This window comes from Psammomys obesus, unplaced genomic scaffold (assembly GCF_907164565.1).
Source record: "Psammomys obesus unplaced genomic scaffold, mPsaObe1.curated_primary_1811, whole genome shotgun sequence".
In the NCBI taxonomy this organism is placed as follows: domain Eukaryota; kingdom Metazoa; phylum Chordata; class Mammalia; order Rodentia; family Muridae; genus Psammomys; species Psammomys obesus.
This window is the reverse complement of record NW_026585644.1, coordinates 11,557,057-11,579,253: the sequence shown is the minus strand read 5'-3', so window position 1 is coordinate 11,579,253 and position 22,197 is coordinate 11,557,057.

The window sequence follows — 22,197 nt, the reverse complement described above, 5'->3', positions numbered from 1 at the left end:
ATAGCCCTGAGTAGTAGCTGTCGTCTATGTTAGGCAGGGGTGGATCTCCTCTTACCCATAGAATTTCTCAAGACAGCTGCCCCACTGCTGGGTTTCTTGTTATAAATTTAGTGTGCTGCTGCTCACTAAATTTCCATGTACAGTCCTCTTGAAGAAACTGCTGATTCCCTAGCTGTGGGGTTTTCTCCCAACAGGGAAATTCAGTTTGTTATCCTGGGGCACACAGTTCTGTCCGGGAAAGTGGGAGGTGCACTCAGCAAGTCTCTGGGCCAGAGGCTGATTGCTCCGCTCTGGACCTGGAGAATGTGCACCTAGGTTGAGTTGGCGCCTGGGGGCACTGCTCTGGTCTGGAGGCTGGGTGCCTCACTCTGGACCAGAAGCTGTGTGTCTCTGTCTGGGATGGGGGTTGCAGGCACTTCTCTGGTCCAGACGCTGTGGGTGCAGTGCACCCTCTTGAAGGACCAGGGATTCCCACAGTTTTGACAGTCTAGCTAGGGATAACTGGTTGATCCTTGGCACAGTATCTGAGGGCTGCTGTAATGGCTCTCTTGCTTTTGTAGGTCTGAGGATGCAGCTGTGTGTCCCAGTGCCCTAGGGGAACTCAATAATGGCGGCAGAGCACAGCGCTCCTGCCTGCACTAGAGTCTGCGTGAGTCCAGGAAGTGTTTTGGTGCTGGGTGTCCTAAGCGTTAGAGCTGCTGACCCCCTCCACTGGGGGTTTCCTCCTGCCAGAGACATGCAGTCTGGTGCCCTGGTGCCCTGGTGCCCACAGTTCTATCTGAGGCGGCGAATCAGGTGTGCAGGCAGGGCTCCGTGCAGGCGTCTTTGTCCCGGCTCTGGGTCTGGGCTGGCTCTTGGGGCACCCGCGGAACCCGGGTCTTTTCCAGGGGATGTCTGGTTAACCTGAGGTCGGTCCCAATTGTTGCCTGCTCCGTGGGGTTATCTCTCGACTGAGAAATCCAGTCTATGGTGTTGTGGGCCCACAGTTCAGTCTGGGACCGTGACCAGATCGCGCTGGCGGGTAGCTCTGGGCTGGTGACCAAGCGCCTTGCGGAACTGGGATCTCTTCCGCGGTTTAGCCAGGTGAGTTAAAGCTGATTGAATCCCCCACCGTGGGGTATCCTCTCACCTGTGAAACACAATCACTTGTGTTTTATGGCCGCGAGTTCTGATTGCTGGTCACTGTGCCAATCCTGCTGTGCTCCTCCTCAGAATGAGAGTCCTCCTGGCCCCACCATCTTGCCCCGCCTCCCCTCCTTCTGTGCTTCTTGAATTCAGCCTTCTGTATCAGACTACTAGCCTTTTCCCAGAAGCTTCAGCAGCTTTCATTGTCCTCCTTGTGACTTTAGTAAGTATTGTAAATTGCATCTTTGGCGAAAATGTTGCTATGTAACTATGAAGTTCCACAGTCTACAGTTTTCCTAGGAATCCTGTAGGCCATGCTGGGAGTGCAGCTCACTGATTCATTTGCTAGTAGAAAAAGACAAAAAGAGAGGAGAAAGATGGGGTGGGGAAGAGGTGAAAAGCATGGAATTCAATTTTTTTTTCAGGGTGGACTAAAATTGTGGGGCATAGACGAAAATGTACAATTTATACTCTGCAGAGTGAGCATGATTTATCCTACGCTCAGATCTTTTTCTGACCAGCCAGCATCTGTGTCCATACTAGACTAGTCCTTTTAATGTAAACAACTGTCTAGATTTTAAACATGATAATTCAGTTATTGTCTATGGGAAATAACACTTCATAAAAAATTCATCTGGACATGCTATTGGCAGTGATTTCCAGATGGATTGAAAATAGCAACATTTCTTTCTGGTATCAGTGAAAAATGCAGACATCTCACTAGTCCTGCAGATTCGGAATCATATCAAAGCTGTAGATTTAAAATTATTCCAAAGTAGGTACATCTCTATCATAGGACCCTCTTGCTAAGGTTAGGGTAGAAGCTGGTTAAAGAACTGTGGATTGCTATGTGTCAAAGGAAGAAGGGTAATGATTGTTGAAAAATCACCCGGACAGTTACTATGGATACTCAGGTTTTCATGGGACTAGAGAAGAGTTTATTATACACAATTTCTGGGTCATAGACTTTCTCACTGTTGTGACGAAACATCTGAGATACACTAGAGAGAAATAATTTCTTTTGCTCTGGGTTGAAGCGGTCCCTGTCCATCATGGCGTGGTGGATGGTCTCACCCATGTGGCAGGCAGGAAGCAGAGCATGGGAATGATGTGCAAGAGCCAGGCTAAGATGTCACCCTAGGACTGGTTTTATCATCTCTCATTACATTCCCTGCTTAAATTTTGACACCATTAGTGGATCAAACCACTCACTCTGTTAAGGTCCCAAGGGTCTAACCAATGTAAAAGTCCTCACAGGCTTACCTTCCAGTGTGCCGCACTCGTCTTCTAGACATCTCTCAGTCCAATCAAATTGAAAATTTAACCACTGCGTACTCTGATATTCATCTCAACGCCATTGTTGTATGATGTTGACCACTAATAGCTTTATTTTATTCTCATACAAAAGAGTTGGTTAATAAGCAAGCCAATCTTTATCCCTGGTTTAGGTAGAGACTACAAAATGATAGGACCATGATTTCTATCATCAAAGACAGAAAGCTGGATTGTTCATATACTCAACAGATACTCGCTGAGCACACATTACCATCTGCCAAGAAAGGCGGCTGGGGAAGAGTTGATGAGGACGCATGGCTGGGAAGGGGAGATAGGCGTTTGTGTAGGGCTGTGTATGAATGGGAACCCCATGGCTCTGAAAACAACCTACCTTTTTTTTCTTATTAGTTACATTTTGTTAACTCTGTATCCCAGCTGTATCCCACTCCCTCATTCCCTCCCAATCCCACCCTCCCTTCCTCATTTCCTCCCTGCCCCTTCCCAAGTCCACTGATAGAGGAGGACCTCCTCCCCTTTCATCTGACCCTGTTTTATCAGGTATCTTCAGGACTGGCTGCAAAGTCCTCTTCTGTGGCCTAACAGGAATGCTTCTCCCTTGGGGGGTGGGGAGGTCAAAGAGCCAGTCATTGAGTTCCTGTTAGAACTAGTCCTTGTTCCCCTTACTATGGGAAACCAATTGGTTACTGAGCTACCATGGACTACATCCAAGCAGAGGTTCTAGGTTATATCCATACATGGTTCTTTGTTGAGTGTCAGTCTCAGAAAAGACCCTGTGCCCAGAATATTTGGTCCTTGTGGAGCTCCTATCCTTTCCACGTCATACTAATTCCTTCTTCTTTCGTATGATTCCCTGTACTCTGCCAAAGTTTGGTTATCAGTCTTAGTATCTGCTTTGAAACACTGCTAGGTAGAGTCTTTCAGATGCCTTCTGCGGTAGACTCCTGCCATACATTCAATGCACATCCCATTTGTCTTTCTAAATGAGGATTGATCATCTTACCCCGTGTCCTCTTTCTTGATTTTCTTTTTTAGGTGTATAGATTTCATTATGTTTATCATATCTTATAGGTCTATATAAGCGAGTATATACCATGTTTGTCTTTCTCCTTCTGGGATACTTCACTCAGAATGATCTTTCCTAGATCCCACCATTTGCCTACAAATTTCATGATTTCCTCCTTTTTGATTGCTGAGTAGTATTCCATTGTGTAAAAATACTACAATTTCTGTATCCGTTCCTCCATTGATGGACATCTGGATTGTTTCCAGGTTCTGACTATTACAAATAAAGCTGCTATAAACATGGTTGAGCAAATGCCTTTCTGTGTATTTGAGCAAATTTTGGGTATATACCTAGCAGTAGTATAGCTGGATCTTGAGGAAGCACTATTCCTAATTGTCTGAGAAAGTGCCAGATAGACTTCCAAAGTGGTTGTACCAGTTTACATTCCCACCAGCAGTGGAGGAGGATTCCCCTTTCTCCACAACCTCTCCAGCATGTATTGTCACTTGAGTTTTTGATCTTGGCCATTCTGATGGGTGTGAGGTGAAATCTTAGGGTCGTTTTGATTTGCATTTCCCTAATGGCTAATGAGGTTGAGCATTTCTTTAAGTGTTTCTCACAGCCTAGAACTCATTGGTATGGGAGACAACTTCCTGAACAGAACACCAACAGCACAGGCTCTAAGAGCAACAATCAATAAATGGGACCTCATGAAACTAAAAAGCTTCTGTAAAGCAAAGGACACCGTCATCAAAACAAAATGACTGCTTACAGATTGGGAAAGAATCTTCACCAACCTTTTATCTGACAGAGGGCTAATATCCAGTATATACAAATAACTAAAGAAGCTGAAAAGCAACAAACCAAGTAATCCAATTAAAAAAATGGGGAACAGAGCTAAACAGAGAATTCTCAACAACCTACCCTTATCAAAAGATTTAGGTAGTGGGATATGAATCTGTTCTGTGAGCAGAAGCTAAGAGCAAGGGGACCAGTGATTGAATGTCAGCATCACAAGCCAGGCCTTTATGAGACTAGGCTTTTCTAGGGAGAGGAAAATGTTGGCCCATGAGTGAAGCACACAGGTCTTGTTGGCATGGGAAAAAGAGAATGGATTTTATATTCAGTCCATCTTATGCACAGGATAGCATACAGCTAAAATGGAGGACTCAAGAGAATGAGAAAATAAAATAATATCTGAGATGGAAGAAGTCTGAACACACGTATATAAGCAGATTAAAGCAATCACTTTAACATTTATTTGGTAAGGTGTTATTACAATGCTAAAAGAGTACACTTATTTGATGTCTTGTTACTTCACATATAGAATATTAGAACAGAGTCTCAAAATAGGGAAGTATGTGATTCCAAACAAAAGAAAAAACTAGGCAGGGATGGGTGGTTGTTATACTGTAGTGCCTTTCAGGGAATGACTGAAATTATGGATGATTTCATTTCTTCTTTGTACATTTGGGTATTTCTTATTATAGTATATACATACATTATACACATCTTATTACTTTATATTTATTTTTCTAGAAGTTACTTAAACAGGACAACTTAAAAAAAAATAAGCTTCTTACCAGTGATTCTAAATTGAAACTATGATGCAATTTATAGCTGTTAAAAACTGGCCACCCCTGACTTGGGATATTTTGGTTTTAATGATGACAGATGTTTATAGAACACGGCGTCCCTGCTCCTCCCCAGTGAGACCTGCTGACTTTGTGCTAAGCACACTCTAGTCTGTTTGGGTATGGAGAGAAGCAAAGCTGGAAAGGAATTTCACATCTCCATTGTGCAGACCTCGGGAGGCGGAGTGGGCCAGGGTAGGTATGGTTATCAGATGTTCTCTGAGTGTTCTCCGGCTCCTACACGGCCCCAGCACAGAATTCCTTACAGGGTGATTTCATTTATGCTTTACTATTTCCTGCATCTGTGCAGTGCGTCTTGACTACATCTACCCTCCAAGCCTTCACTTCCACTCCTCCTGACCCCCGCAGCACATATCTTCATATCATTTTTCCTGTGTGTGTAACCTACTTTGTGCAGCCAGGGCTGCCTGTGCCCAGTGATCCTCGCACTGCAGCTAGCCCATGCTGCCCCACCGTGCCCTGCACCGTCAAAAAAAAAAAAAAAAAAAAAAAAGCCAAGGGAGAAGGCAGAACGAGTACTTCAACAAGAGACTGAATCCCTCTGCCAGTACAGCATCCCCACGCCATTGTAACCCTTCCAAGGGTATCAGCAGTGTGCCCAGAACCCTCCCCGTTTTAACAGAAGCATTATTGTAGTGTACAAACATTTTTCTCTGTAGCCATAACCCTGAGTTATTAATAATATTAGCCAGGTTGTTGAAAGCATCCCATTTGTCAGAATACTTATTAGGATTTCATATTTGCATTTTGCCACCTAATATATGCAGTTTCTGTTAAATACCGCACAGTCAATGAAACATATTTCAAAATAATTTCTATTGGAAACATTTTTTTTTTTTACTTTGTCAGAGTGAACCATCTGAGACAGTTTCAAATGCAATAATAAGAGAGATCCTGATGTAGTTCTTTTTTTTTTTTTTTCTCTCCTTGTGGTGATGGGGAGAGCTTTAAGTTAGGACTGCAGAAGCAACAAAAAATAAGATGCTAACTCATGTTTTTGCTAGGTGAAAAGGTCCTTTCACTGACGGAACTTCCAAAGGCTAAGATGTTTTTCTGTCCCAGTTTTTTTTTCTTTCCTCTTCCAGGTTTCCTATTGGAAACATCCGTGGTACGAGTGACCCGAGGCGCTGCAGCAGTGGGGTGAGGCCACACTTTCTGCCTGTATGCCTCAGCAACTTGTGGTCATCCCATCCGCCCATGAAGTCCTGACATCATCTTCTTCACTGCCTTACTGCCTGCCTCTCCTGTCTCATCTTCCACCTGTTCTACTCTCCTGTCAGCCCGAACAAAACATTTTCATGCAATGCATACACACACACACATATATACACACATAGACGTAAAAACACATACACATATAAACATATATCATTCATATACACACATATATACATACATATATGTATATGTATGATATATGTATATATCACATACACACATATATACATACATATATGTATATGTATGATATATGTATATATCACATACACACACAGAGTAGGGGTTTTTTTACCCACAAGGAAAACAAAATTGTTCAGTTTCTTGAATGCAACTGATGATTATCCTATTAAATGAACCAGATCGTCCTTAGAAAGACAAACCTATGTTTTCTCTCATTTGTGGATTCTAAATTTTATAGAAATACACCAACTTATGTATATCTATCCTTCTAAGACTTACAGTAACACCTTTTGCTTCCTGGTTGTATAAGCAATGTTATTTCACTGCTTGGAAGATAAGAAAATTACCAAGAATAAAAATATCATCTAATTCTGTCCCTTTATAATAAATACCTGAAATTTTTATTATATTTCCTTGAGTGACATATATATTATAAAATATGTGTGTATAGTGCTTTACTAGAATGGGTTTTATGTATGTTTTATATTTAATGTGATAAGCAATGATCATTTTTTTTTAAAGATTTAGTCTTACTATTTTAATTATGTTTGTAGGAATGGGTATATGCACATGAATGCAAGTGTCCATGAAGGTTAGATTCCCCTGGAGCTGGGCTACAGCCTCCTGATATGGGTGCTGGAACAATACAGCTTAAGTGATGAGCTAGTAGTGGGGAATTACACAACAGAAGGCAACCAATGCCAGAAAATGTACTGACTAATTTGTACCATTGTATACCAAGTACCAAGGAGTGCAGCTTGAGAAACCAGTGTTGAAAAGATCAACTTTGAAATTCAGTAGTGAGCTAGGGGACTAAGAAGCTATGTGGTGGTGAACATGATCTTTAGCTCATATCCTTAGCAGGTAGCCAGGAGGCGAAGGTTGAAATGGTGGTTTCTATTCCTGGCTGATATTATTTCTCTGTCGTTTTGGAGAAATGGCTTCCCCTCTTCTGGAAAAAAAAAAAAGTCCAGTAGATTTCTCAAATGACTAACTGGAGCACACTTTGTCCAGTAAGTTAGACTTTTATTTGTGAGAAACACAAAACTAACAGTTCTGTGGGAGCAAAGCCAAGCCCAGCTTGACATCTTTCTCCCCTATTCATGATAAAAATATGTGGGAAAGATGTGGAGCTTAAGTCCTTTCATAGACAAAGAGCTGGCTATTATAAACAATGGATAGTTACTAAAAAAATGATCATAAATGTTTAAGCTTACCCAGTGAGGAACAGACACACTTGAGTCAGTGACCAGTCAGAGATAAAGTGGGGGAGATTATGAGTTAGATCTAGAAGGGGTGGAAAGTTTGAGAACAAGTGATACTGGTGTGTACATATTGAATAAAATTATCTTGGGCAAAAATTTGTATAAATTTGAGGTTGGACAGCCTGCAGGGAGAAATAAATGCCCTTAAAGAGTAGTGTGGTATGGGCTGGCCAACATTGGTGCATGCCTTTAATCCCGGAACTTGGAAGGCAGAGGCAGGCAAATCTCTGAGTTCAAGGACAACCTGGTCTACATAGTAAGTTCTAAGACAGCCAGGAACCCTGTCTCAAAAAAACAGACCAAACAAACAAAAAAACCAACCCCCAGAAAGAAAGGGAGAGAGAGAGAGAGAGAGAGAGAGAGAGAGAGGGAGAGGGAAAGAGAGAGAAAGGTGTGGTAGACACAGAGATGCTCTGTCCAGATCACACTTCAATGAAGAGAGCCTCTTCTGCCAAGGCCATGCCCCTCCTCAGACCCACACCCAATGATTTACTGGTGTGAGGACCTGGGTTACCAAATGAGCTACCATATGATACAGGGTCTTGAAAGGCCCCTTTGTACTACATTCCAGAGGTAATTGAGGACTTCTGCACTGTGCCAGTACATAGTTGGTCTGAGCTGTTCAGAGCTATGGAGGACAGTGCATACCAAAGGCCAGTCTAGAGGCTAGGAGGCCACTTTGAACTTGTAACAGGGAATAAGTGCAAAATTGCTCAAAGGGAGACCTAGAATGACAAGGCTGAGGCACTCTTTACCACCCAATCTACCTTTAAATTTTGTTGATTTATTTGCTCAGTGACTGGATGTAGTCATTCATTTTAATTATTAATTTAATATCGAATAGAACTGACAAAAGAAACAATGCCAGCAATGTGCATACTTTGCAAATACTTTCTTTGAAACCAAGAGCAGAGGAGCAGGTTGGCCGGGTAGTCTGCTCATGGGCTTGTAGAGACATCTTGTAGCCTGCAGCCACACTGAGCACAGCATTCTTAAATGGCTCAGTCTGCATGTGTTGCAGGCTTTGAGAGCGTTTGCTACTGCCTGTCAACCCTTCTTTACTACTGAAGAATCTGTCTTCTGCCCAGGAAACTTGACTTCCACTGTCTTGCACTCAAGGCTTGGAGTCCTGAAATATGTTTCTATTAGAAGATCATCTTCTGGCAGAGTTCCTCAATCTTACATTGCTGCATAAAGTTAATAACAAATTATAAAACTGGTTACTTGGAAGCAGGACACAACCAGCTCCAATCTACAACTGCTCTGCAGTCATTTTAATTACTATACTTTATTATTATCATTATTTTTATTATTGCTGTTATTACTATATGTTACTTGTACAAATTAATGGGATTTGTTATAGCATTTTATATACATATAGTTTACTTTGATTATATTGTACATACATACCCCTCACTTGTCTCCCCTTCCCTCCTGTTAGTTCCCTTTTTTCCAAACTAGTTTCCTTCCATTTTCATGTTTTGTTTTTTCATATAAATATTTGTTTACTTGAGATGCTGTGAATTTAACCCAGGGCTTTGTGCATGGCGATACAAAGCACTCTATACTCTTAATCCTGTTCCTTATTGCTCTATTTATTTTGTTTTTGTTTTTTTAATCTAGAATCTGGGGGCTGGGAGATGGCTACGTGGTCTCCATGGGCATGCACACATACACACACACACACACACACACACACACACACACACACACCACATAAATGAAAATAAAATAAATCTTTAAACAAGCAAACAACATACTTCCATATGTGTTCTGGATAGGAACCTAGTGTTAGATAGGTGCCTGGCAAAGTTTTCCTCCCATTCTGCAAACTATCTCTTCACTCCAGCAATTGTTCCCTTTGCAGCACAGATGGTTTCTAACTTGATACAATTTCATTTATCAGTCCTGTTATTGCTCCCTGAAATGTTGGTGACCTATTCAGAAAGCTGTTGCCTGTGTGTACGTCTTGAAGTATTTCCCTTATGTTTTTCTCTAGCAAATTTCGAAGTTGCAGATCTTGAAGGTTTTTTTATCCATTTTGAGTCAATTCTCATAACAAGGTTTAGAAAGGATCTATACTATATGTGGATACCAGTCTCCCAACACCTTTTACTTATTAAAGATGCTGTCTCTTATCAAACATACATTTTTTGGCACCTTTGGGAAGAAACAGACTGTCGTAACTGTGGAATTATCTCTGTGTGCTCTGTTCTAGTCCGCAATGCACATGTCTGTCTTTTGTCAGTACCATGCCGATTCTGTTGCTGTGTCTCTGGAGCCTAATCTGAAATGAGGTGGTGTGTGGTTTGATACATTTGGCTACCTTAGACTCATGTATTTGAATACTTGGACCATAAGGAGGGACACTATTAGGAGGCGTGGCCTTTTTGGAGGAATATGTCACTGTGGAGCAAGGCTTTGAGGTCTCCTATGCTCAAGCTACACCCAGTGTGGCACACAGTCTCTTCCTGCTGCCTGCAGATCAAGACGAAGAACTCTCAGCAACTTCTCCAGCACCATGTCTGCCTGCGTGCCGCCATGTCTCCTGCCAGGACAACAGTGAACTAAACCAGTGAACTGTAAGCCAGCTCCAGTTAAATGTGTTCTTTTATAAGAGTTGCCTTGGTCATGGTGTCGCCTCACATCAGTGGAACCCTAACTAAAGCGGGTGGAATACTGATGGCACACCCCTTCTCATGGCCCAGGGTTGCTCTGGGGCTTTCTGCGTTTTCGTGTCTCAGCCAAGACTGCTGCTATTATTCTGACTTTAATATTTTCAGGGTTTTCTCTACATTTACTTATTTATTTTGTGTCGTGTGTGTGTGCGCGTGCACTCATACATGTTTGCACTCGCATGTCACAGCATGCAGGTGGAGGTCAGAAGACAACAGTTTTCTTCTTCCATCATGTAGGGTCCTCAGATTGCCTGGATTGATAGTCAGCACCTTCACCCTTTAAGCCATCTCACCAACCCTATTCCTCTTCTCTACCTAATTTTGTAAAAGACTCTTTTAAACTTCTATAAGATTCATTTTCATTTTGTGTGTATGTGTGCGCATGCACAACAGGGCAGGAAATCAGGGGTGGCAGGTCTCCTGTGCTTGGAGTTGCAACCTAAGGTGGGTGCTTGAAATGAAACATGGATCTTCTGCAAGAGCAATGCTCTTAACCACAAAGCCTTCTCTCCAGCCCCAAGATTTACTTCTCTTTTGAATTGTGTGTGAGTGTCTGTGTCAGGGGTGGAGGTGGGGGTATGCAGATTCTTACTCAGGCCCTAAGAGGGCACAAGATCCCTTGGAACTGGAGTTTCAGGTAGTTGTCAGGCACCCCCCCGCCCCCGTGAGTCCTCTACAGTAGCAGCAAATGCTCTTAACCACTCAGTCATCACTGCAGCCTACTTTTGCCTACTTTTACTTATGTGCTCTCCCCTTAGTTTGTAATTATATTTTATGTTTTAACTCCTTCCATCTTCCTCACATTCTTTTCCTTTTGTCATCTTTTACTTATCCTTAGTATCCTTAGTATCATGGTGCCTCTCTGTGATGGTTTCCAATGTTCTTTCTTTGTTCTGCACTCTGGGCATTTTAACTATAATACAGCATGGAGAATTCTTTTCTGGTCACATCTTCTTGGGGTCCTGAAAACTGCCTATACATAGAGGTCCATTTCTTTCCCTCAATTTGGGGAACTTCCACTGTGGTTTCAGCAATGGGTTCTCTGGTCCCTTTGTCTATATCTTGCCTCCCTCTCTCATGCCACATATTCAAGTTTGGTCTCTTGGTTGTGTTCTGGACCTCTCGTATGGCTGTTTTTGCTACTTTGTGATTTCTTTTTTATTGTTATTAAAATTATATTTATTTGTATGTATGTATTTGGATATGCACATTAGTGTCTGCATGTCATCAGAGGCCAGCCTGCAGGAATCAGTTTCCTCCTTCTACCCCATGGGTCCTGAGGTCCAAAGTCAGGTCATAAGGCATGGCAGCAAGCACCATTACCCACTGAGCCATCCTACTGACTCTCTTTTAAGTCTCTCTCTCTCTCTCTGCATATTGTGAAATAATTTAAGGATGAAGATTCAAATGCTTGAATCTCACTCAGAAGAAATAAAATACACATCTGAAGTAGACAGAGGGTAGGTTCTTTTATTTCCTATTCGTTACCCCCCAGTTATACCCCCTAACACAAATAGGAGAGAAACAAGGATAGAAAGGGAAAGATCCCTGAGTATCATTTCTTTCCTTGTGTTTCTTCTTTGACCATGGCTACTAGCAAACTGCAACCAACCTCCCTAAATGACCAACAACCACCCACATGGCCTCTTGGGGCCCTTGCATTTATGTAACCTCTGAAAAGTTACTGGAATTCCAACTGTTACACCTTCGAAGAAATTATGTGCAGCTGGCAAAACCATGCTTCTGCAAGGTTGTGAGGCAAATCATGGTCAGCCGCTCTGGACAGTATGAGGCAACCCCTCATCCCTATGCCTGTAATTAAAATTAAAGCACATTCTGATAATATTTCTGTGTTTTTTAAAGAAAACAAAATTCCAGAATTCTCAAAAACGTCACCATACTCTCAGATGTTGGATATCATGATTTCCTTCTTCCTTCTTGGCTGCTTTCCAACACACTAATTCCTTAACTTTCTCTTCAGTTCCTACTACTCTTTCTTCCACAGTGTTGAATCTATTTTTAAGTCTTTCTATTGAGTATTAACTTGCATTACTGTGACCTCTTTTCCAAGAGTTTCATTTCTTTTTATCTATTTTGGTTTAGTTTGCCAGAATCTGTATTTCTTTGTTGAATTTTTTTTTCAAAATTGTTGACTTTCTCGACCAAGTCGTGGATTAACTTTTTATTTTATTATGTTTGTTCCAATCCCCTTTGAGACAACCAACCATTAAAAAAATAGATTTCTGGACTTTTTGGCATTCTAACCATTCCAGTGAGTTTATATATTGAGCTCTTGGAGAACTCTTGTTCTCTTTGTCAGGCTACTTAATTTTCTGTGTTTGGATAGATAACATCACTTGTTCTACTAGTGAACTGCATTCCTCTAAGGACTCAGCACCAAACACTGCTAAGAGAGGAGATTACAAACTCAAGTAGCACTAACAAGACCAAAACCAAAATTAGAACACAGCAAAAATCAACTAAGACAGCAACTACATCACCAGTAGGGAGAAAAGAGAAAACAATATACATTCAACTATGCAGTTAAAAAGTAAAGGTGACAATAACAGAAGACTGAAAATGCAGGGAAAGAAAAAAAAAAAAAAGAAAAAGAAAATCCAAGGGGGGGGGGATGAAAGTGGCAAGTGCCCTAGAAGTGGCAAGTGGCCAGGCTGAGAAGGGTACCTCAGTATTGGGGGAAAGTCTGGGAAACAGAATGCTGAGTTCTGCAGTGGAGGGAATTGCCCTTGAAAACTAATAGTCCCAGCATTTTTAGATCAAGGTCATCAGTCAGCCACCTGGTGTGTCAGGGAGGATCCGTGAAGTAAAGGCTCCACTGGCCATGGACCAGAGCTGCCAGCTGTAATCCACAAATGAGGGCCCCACCAACCACTGCCCCCCTGCCTAGTGCCTGCCTCAAAGTCTCATTAGGTCTGTCCCTCTACAACTGTCTTTGTTGTACCCAGTTTGCAAGACCCCAAAAGACCACCGACCACAATAGGAGTCAGAAATCATCTGCAAAAGCAAAGAGCCTTTATTTCAGTCTTAAGCTCGAACTCCCAGCACAAACTGACATAGCAGCTGTACACCAGGAGCCGCTAGCCTAGAAAGAAACTGTTTTTATTTTATTTTTATAGGGTTTTTAGCAAGGGGAAGGGGCTTCCAGACATGGTGATTACATGATTGGGTGAGATTTAGCAAGAGCAGGCTCAGTACATAGTGATTGGCTAAAGGCAAGTTGGAGTACCTATTTTGGCAACCATAAGGAAAACCATAATTGTTTTAACAACCACAAGGAAAACATGTAATTGTTTTAGTAACCAGAAGGACAACAGTCATTTTGACCTGTTTCCTGATTGACTGGTGTCAGGGTAGGATGTCTTCTGGATTGTTATGGTTTCCTGCAAGTACAAACACATTTTTCAGGTTCTGGGGTGAGAGCTAGGTCAATTACAAGATGGAGGCTAGTACCCAAATGGAGTCTGTTATTAATCTATTGGTTAGGCAAGGCCTAGAGTTAGCTGTCTCAAACCTTTGAAATACTTCTTTTCCAGAGTGATAGATTAATTTAGGAATCAATTGAACTAAAATGCAGAAGTCAACAGTTTGATTGAGAACTTGAGTGTGCACTCAAGGGGTCAGTCCTCTGTTACATGCCCACCAACTATTTTCAGGGGATAGAAGATAACCTTGTTCCTTAGGATCTTGAGCAACAGTAACATTACATAAGTTCTGGAGATCAGGAGTTACTTGTCCTACACATAAACCTGTGCCCAATATTGATTGGAGGGCAACATGGGGGCCCCTTTGACTTAGCATTTCAGCCTGTTAGGTAGGATAAAGGCCAATGAATCTTTCTTCTGTAACTTCTTCAGGCTGACATTGGGGTGGAGATATTGGGGACCCAGGAAGGCTGAAAGGTTAGCAATGAGCCACTATCTAATCAGTGATCTAGTTGAAGAGACATGGAGCCATTACATTGGCTGGATTGGTTTGCTTTAGCTTTCAGCAAGTCCAGATTTCAGTTTGCAATATATAGCTGATCCCCGAAAAGAGTCTGTCAGCCAGCTGAAAATCTGCTGAGATTAATTTAGACTAGAGACAGAAATTAAAATTTGTCTAATAAATGAGGAAAGTGAGGAACCCCAAGACCAAGGTAAAAACTCAACTGAGGTCCATTTGAGCTGTGCCAGATCCAGGTCTTATGACTTTTTGATTTCCTGAAACTCATACAAATTTTAGTTTACTTTAGAAAAAGCAGGTAACAGGTGTCTACAAGACAACAGGAGTAGGCTCATGCCATTAGGTAAAAGCTATGGCTTTGAGTCAGAGATATACATATTAGAGAGAGATGTTTTTTTACCATAATTAGAAGCACCTTTAAGTCTATCTCCAGAAGACAACCAAAAAGAAATTAAAATCTCAAGCTTGTGACTGGATAGTAAGCAGTCAGTGCTCCATCAGCTTATCAGAACTCTATTGATCAATGTTGTAACTCTGAACTTCTGAAATCTTACAATAACATAAGTACAACAATAGCATAGATGGGGAAGAAATCTGAAATATCTTCCATTTTTAATATGACTTAAATTACTTTTTTTATATCATTACAACTTGCATTCACCTACCGTAAAACACCTACTTAGTTCCTCCAATCTTCCTTGCATTTACCAACATTAAAACATATTCCTAGAGCCTTAATTTTTTTAGATCCTCATAACTTAAACTTTCATATCCTTAGACCTTACATAAACTTTACATCTTTCTTTCCAGTTATGCACTGTAAGACACAGGCAATTAACATGAAGGCTGTGAGCAAGGCAAACCTGTTTGCCTTTCTAAATAAGAGATCTAGTACCTAGTAATTCTAACTAGCTCATGAATTGACCAATGAACTAACAGTAGATCTAATTGTCTGCTCTTTAGCTGCAAAGCTACCATTAGTTTAGCTTAGCCATCAATGTGATCAGAGACCTGAGAAGGATAAATTATAAGCTAAATAAATGCACCAATCTATGTACCAATCAGGATGACAGAGATCACTAGTCAGTCCACCACTTAGGCAGTTGTTCCTGACTCCTGTGGTCTCATGGCATCATGAGCAGAGGCAGTCTGATCATCAGGCTCAGAAGAAGAGAGACTGTTTCTGTGGAAAAAAGAACATGAGAGACTGATCTCACCTTGTCTTCAGCAATGTGAAACAATGATGTTCCAAGTGTCCACAGCTTTGTCCACAGTTTAGGCTGGCCATAGTGGAGGCTAGTTGGGGCAGTCTTGCCCAGTGGTTAGCATACCACAATCCAGAATTGAGGTCATCTGTCATTGTATCCAATAGTTTTGGAGACCTTGGGGAGCTACTGCCAGAATTTTGGGACTCTCTGTCATAATAAAACTTACATACATTAGATGCCATATTCATCATATCTGTGACAAGCCTGAGGGCCAGCATATGTGAGTTAATCTTTGTCTGTGTTTATCTGTCTTTATCTGCTCTAAACTGCATCTTGTAAAACAGAATGTTATAATCTCTAATTCCTACATATTCCTTAGATAAGTGTTTTAGGACCATATCTATTTCAAGTAGATCTACATAAGCAAACTTTGTAGTTATCCATCCTAGGCTTAACCTTGAAAACATAAACAAGAGACTAGATAAAGCTAAATCTTGTAGCCAATTGCAGTCATTAGCATAACTTTAAATATATTTCCGAACTAAAATTAAAGCAAAACTTTCAATCAGATACAGTTCATAGAGGATCTGGCAAATCTTGCTGATCTAACCATATCATATTATTAAGAATGAACAGCAAAAGGACAGAAGTTATACTTAGCACTAAACATAAAACTGAACACAGCTGGAGGCCCCCAACAAAGATGGCAGTAAAACCACTGCTCTACCCTCTTTATCTCTAAACCAACATGGCGGCTAGCCACATGTTGTTACAGGCTGTGGCCAGCAATTTAAACATAGCCATTAGGTGTCCCTGATGGTGTTGCTGCCTCCCATGGTATGGCACGGTGAAACATAACAGTTTCCCTTAACCAAGTTCTAACATTGCAATCAAATAAGTTTTAGAACCAGAGGTGACCTAGCTTGTAGCACATGAGGGGAGCATGGAGCAGCCAAAGTCACCACACTGCACAGCTGTTTGGTCACCAGTCTAGGTCTACTGATACCATCATAAGCGAACAAAAACATTAAAACAACAACAACACAAAAAGTACATACTGATACAAAGAGAGAAAGAGGAAGAAAAAACAACAACAACCAAAACCTAGGAACAGTGGCTCGTCTCGAAGGACCCTCCATCCCATTCCATTAGGGGTGGCCTGCCCCGAAATCATACTCCACCCAACTACGCCAGAGCTTGGAAAGGCGGCTGTTGTACCACCAGACCAGAGACCAGAGCAGCAACATACCTGTCGAGCTCCGCCAGACCAGAAGACAAAGCAGCAGCCAAGCTCTGTCACTCCAGAGTAGTAGTTAAAACCTGAATAGGTTTTCCTGTTTTATCTAAGATTTGGGTGCCCTTCAGTGAAAAGTGTATTTGAACCCCTAATTTAGTTAACAAGTCCCTTCCCAGCAATGGGTATAGACATTACTATTGCCGCCTTATTCCACGGGACCTCCAGATCCAGAGGAGTATATTGTTGAAAGGCAGCCATGATTCTTTCTAGGAAAGCAGCTGGACTTTCATCCATACCTTGCTTAACAATCCCTATCTTAGCCAAATTGGTCAGCTATGTGTAGCCACCTTGAGACCCTCCAATAGAGTCTGGCGGTAGACCTGGAGCCTCTCCCTACCTTCTGCTCTGTGGTAGTCCCAGTTAAGATGCGAGAGAGGAAAGGTGGTATCTCGACAGTACGCATGTTAGTGGTGGGCTGGCCACTGTCACCGGAACCAATTACTGAGCCTCAGTTTGGATACACTCCCTTTCTTCTGTGGTGAAAAGTATCTAGAGAAGCTGCTGACAATCATCCCAACTGGAGTGATGAGTGAATAGCACAGAATCTAAAAGATCAATTAAACCCCTGGGATTATCAGAAAACTCTGCCTTCTGAAATTTCCAGTTATATAAATCACTAGTAGCAAAGGGCCAGTAATGGTAGGGATGGTCCCCTCAATCATTAGGGGAGCCCATAGCACAGAGCGGCAGGACAGTGGAATCCACAGGCCCCACGGATGGAGCCTGGTGGTGGTCTTTCCCACTGCACAAGGAGGGTCCACCTGAGGGTTCCTTAGGTCTGGAGACAGTTCAACTCCTTAATTCCTCATTCCCAGATTAGGTCTGACTCATTCTAGGCCAGGGGTTGTTGATTATCATCTGCCAAGGCCTCTGGAGTCTGAGGCAGTAGGATAGGGACTGGGAAAGGATAACAGAGAGGGGTAAAGAAAAGATCTTCCTCTTTTCCCCCCTGGAGAATTGGGTACAGTGGTGCCAAAGGTTTGGTCCCTTCTGAGCAGGATGTCCTCCTCCTTAATTGCAAAAACCATTTTCTGAGGCTGTTTCTGCAGATATAAAAATGGTTTAATCCAGGATAAGGGGTGTTCTATCAAATTTTCCCACACCACAATGTATGTGACCTGGTCTGGCTGTCCTGTTTGAGGGTGAAAAACAATCTGTTTAACTTTACAGCAGTGTTGAGATCAAACATTCCCTCAGCTGGCCATCCCACATTAAATGTGGGCCATTCAGAGCTGCAAAAGGTTACAGGCTTTCCTTTTTTTTTTTTTTACTTCTATGCTCAAGTTATGAACCCGTTCCCTGACTTCTTTAAAATGGTCTGTCTTACAAGAAAGAGGTGTAGTCATAGTCTGTCCCATTTCATCAGTCTCTGTCTCGTGACAAAAAACCAACCAGGCACAAAAGGCCAGTACTTGTCCTCTGGGTGCTCAGATGCAGAACTGAAAGTAAGATGCCAGCCTCTTGTCAAATAGCGGGTGGGACTCACACCATCTTCCCATGGACTGCAGGGGAATTCCTCCCCCCAAATACAGATACAGATTAGGGTCTGGAATGTCTTAGGTCAACACCAGTCACACCAGAGAAAGGGCTCTTCATGCCAGAGACAAGAAAAACATTCAGACAGACACTTCTCAGCCAGGAAATGGGCTCTACGATTCGGAGGTCCTCGTGAGAGTTTTTAGGAACCCAGCTGAGCCCCCAAGATGTTGTACCAAGTTCCCAAGGCCCCAAAAGATCACCGACCACAACAGGAGTCAGAAATCATCTGCAAAAGCAAAGAGTCTTTATTTTGGGCTGAAGCTTGGACTCCCAGCATGAACTGGCACAGCAGTCAGTTTCCAGGAGCCCCTAGCCTAGAAAGAAGCTGATTTTTATAGGGTTTTAGCAAGGGGAAGGGGCTTCCAGACTTGACGGTTACATGAGTGGGTAAGATTTAGCAAGAGCAGTCTTGGTACATAGTGATTGGCTAAAGGCAAGTTGGAGTACCTATTTTGGCAACCATAAGGAAAACCATAATTGTTTTAACAACCACAAGGAAACATAATTGTTTTAGCAATGAGAAGGACAAGAGTCATTTGACCTGTTTCCTGATTGACTGGTGTTAGGGTGTGTCTTCTGAAATGTTATGGTTTCCTGCAAGTACAAACATATTTTTCAGGTTCTGAAGGTGAGAGCTAGGTCAATTAGAAGATGGAGGCTAGTACCAAAATGGAATCTGTTGTGCTCAGATTCTTCACCTCCTGTATCTACCTCCCATCCAGACTCTGGAAAACTGTCTCAGGTTCCTTGATTTGTGATCAGTCCTGTTTGTAAGCCCCCAAGGTTCCCCCATGAGATGGTGCTTGGTCATAGCACCCTAAGACATGAAGGAAGGAAGAATGAATAATCTGAAGGATTTCCTTTCTAGTGAGGGAGTGCCGCAGATGAATGAAAGACCAAACTCTGGCACAGGTTTCTAGGCTCCCAAGAACTGTGGATTTCTCCTTCAGCTGGAACCACAAGTCCTTTGTCACCAGGACAGCTGGCCTTACCACATGGTTGAAACTGTTAGTTGGGGTTTCAGATTATCCCCTTCAGTCACCACTCTGCTTCTCTGCTTTTTAGGTGCCTTGTTAGCTTTCTCAATCTCTTTCCTCCTTACCCCTGAGAATGCAGACTCTCCCCCATTACCTCGACTCTTCTCATTACAGTCACACAGAGGACTTTTTTTGTTTTGTTTTTCAGGACAGGGTTTCTCTGTGTAGCCTTGGCTGTCCTGGACTTACTTTGTAGACTAGGCTGGACTCGAACTCACACCAATCCTCCTGCTTCTGGTGCTTCCACCACCATCCAGAGGACACTTTAATCTGCCATCTACCTGGGAAGCCTGAAACATTCAGTTCCATCTAGCTTTTTTCTCTTAGATTGTGCTGTGATGACCTTGAGTACTGAGGAGTTTCAAAGTAGTGGAAAATGTAAGACTAGGGGCTATTTTTCCTTTTCAATTGTTTTGGAAGAACCCCCTTTTTTTGTTTTGGCCTTCCTAAACTTTACTTGGTTTCATCAATGTGCTCTGTTAATGAGGGAGAAAGGGGAAGGAAGAAAAGGAAGAGGGAAGGAAGCGGAGAGATGAAGACTTCCCCTTTCTCCACCAGGCATTACTGAGTTTCTGAACCCAGAATGAGATTTTCCAAGGTATGTTTCTGGCTCATCTGTACTAAACATTGATGAACATAGTATTTTCTCCCTCTGATTTGTTTTAGGCCATGATATATAATTTGAGTTCATGTATGTTACTTGTGGGAAAATGCACACATGCATTTCCTTTTCGTCTGCCATGACAAAGTATCTGGATGAGAAGGTAACTCCATTTAAAGTAACTGTGTGCTCAGAGCAGAGCTCACCACCAATGATCATTCAAAATGTGCTGGGACTGAATAAATAGTTAACTGGATAAGACACGAGGGACTCTTGCTTTTCTTCCTTGTTGCAGCTAACCTAACTATCCTAGCTAATACTTATATTACAGGTAGGCCCTAGTGAGGTGAGACATATTAATATCGAGGAGCATATAATGAAAAAGTCATTTTCTATTTAGTCAAAAAGTCTTATACTCTCTAGGCTTATTTTATGCCTTGTTCTTACATAACAAGAGAAACCCAAAGGTTACTTAAGTGTTCAAAAACTCTTCCAATTTGAGAATTTAAATACAAAACACTCAAGTGCAAGAGAGCTCAAGGCAAGAATAATAATTTGTGAAACAAATAAAAGAATTCTATCCAACCTTCAGAAACATTAAAAATATTATAGTAATACATCAAGTTATATGAGAAAAAAACCATAAAATATGAGAGAACTTTAAAAATTAAAGCATATAATGGCCAAAATTTCATAATAATTTAATAAAAGTTTTGAAGGAGAGCTCATTGGAAGAGTGAAACTACATAAAAAGAATGGCAATAGAAATGAGCAGAAAAGATGAAAAGAAGATGAAGATGAAAAGACTGCTATAGGTTGAATTATGTCCCCCCACATTCAAATATTGAATGGATCTCTGATCTGGTGACAGTATGTAGGCATTTCACCCATCAGGCAACTGAGGAAGAAATCACGAGGAGCCAAGAACATGATCATTCAATGGTGTTCAACAGCCTTCCCCTTTCCATTTCTGTTTGGCAGCCATGAGCACCACAGGAAGGTAGAAGCAACTGGAGCTCTCTTAGTGTCACACACTCTACACAGGCCTTAGCCTTCAACAGAGACCAGTGTGGTAGATCTCAGCTCTGACTTTTAAAGACTCAAAAGCTCTCTATAACTCTCCCAGGGCCTACAGGTTCTCCTTCCTCTCTGGAGGAAGCTGTTACCACTTGGTAACCAGGGAAGCCTGCTGACTATTCAAGACCTTGGCACCAGGTAGCCCAGAATTACTCGAGCACACTGTCAGTCACCAGTGGTATGTGCCAGCCAGTTGGTGGAATCCTGAATGCTGACAGAATCCCTGGAAGATGAGGAACATTAGCATCGAGCAGCATTGCCTCTTGGGTGACAAAAGAGTCCGGTAGCTACTAATTTGGAAGCCAAATTGCCTACCCTACCTCTGCTCATTAACAGAAATGAACAACAGAAGTCCTTACAATATAAACCTAAATAGCTTGTCATTAACACTAGCAGCAACTTTTGCAGATTTTAGCAATGCTACAACAAGGCTTTATAACTGCTCACTCCTCAGGGAGAGGTGCACCTGCCCTCATCTGTCTTAGATACGAGGTCCATAGGATATAATAAAGATGATAAGATTTACAAATAAATAAAATTTATAAATTTGTAAATGTATAAAATAATAAAATAATTTTTGCACATGGGTGCTTTGCTTTCATGCATATCATGCAGCACATTCATGTCATGCCCCTAGAGGTCAGAAAAGAGTGTTTGATCTTCTAGAACTCGGGTTACAGATGGTTGTTGTAAGTGTCACATCTCTGAAGGGAACAGTAACCTGGCAGTCAGGATCCGGAAAGTCACACTGCACAACAAACATCACACGAGAGATTTATTGGGAAGACACAGAAGGTGGCTGCCTCTGCTCTGGCAAAAAGCAGCAAAGTAATGAGCAGAAAACGGACTTTAGATAGAATTTCTTGTGGTGCAGGGGGACTTTCCTGAATGTCCTGTGATTGGTGGGGTTTTGTGGCCTGATTTTGGGGCAAGCTCAGGGATTAGTGGGGGTCTGTGGCCCAGGCTTAGGCTTTTATCTATCATCTGTCTATCTATCTATCTATCTATCTATCTATCTATCTATCTATCTATCTATCTATCTATCTATCTAT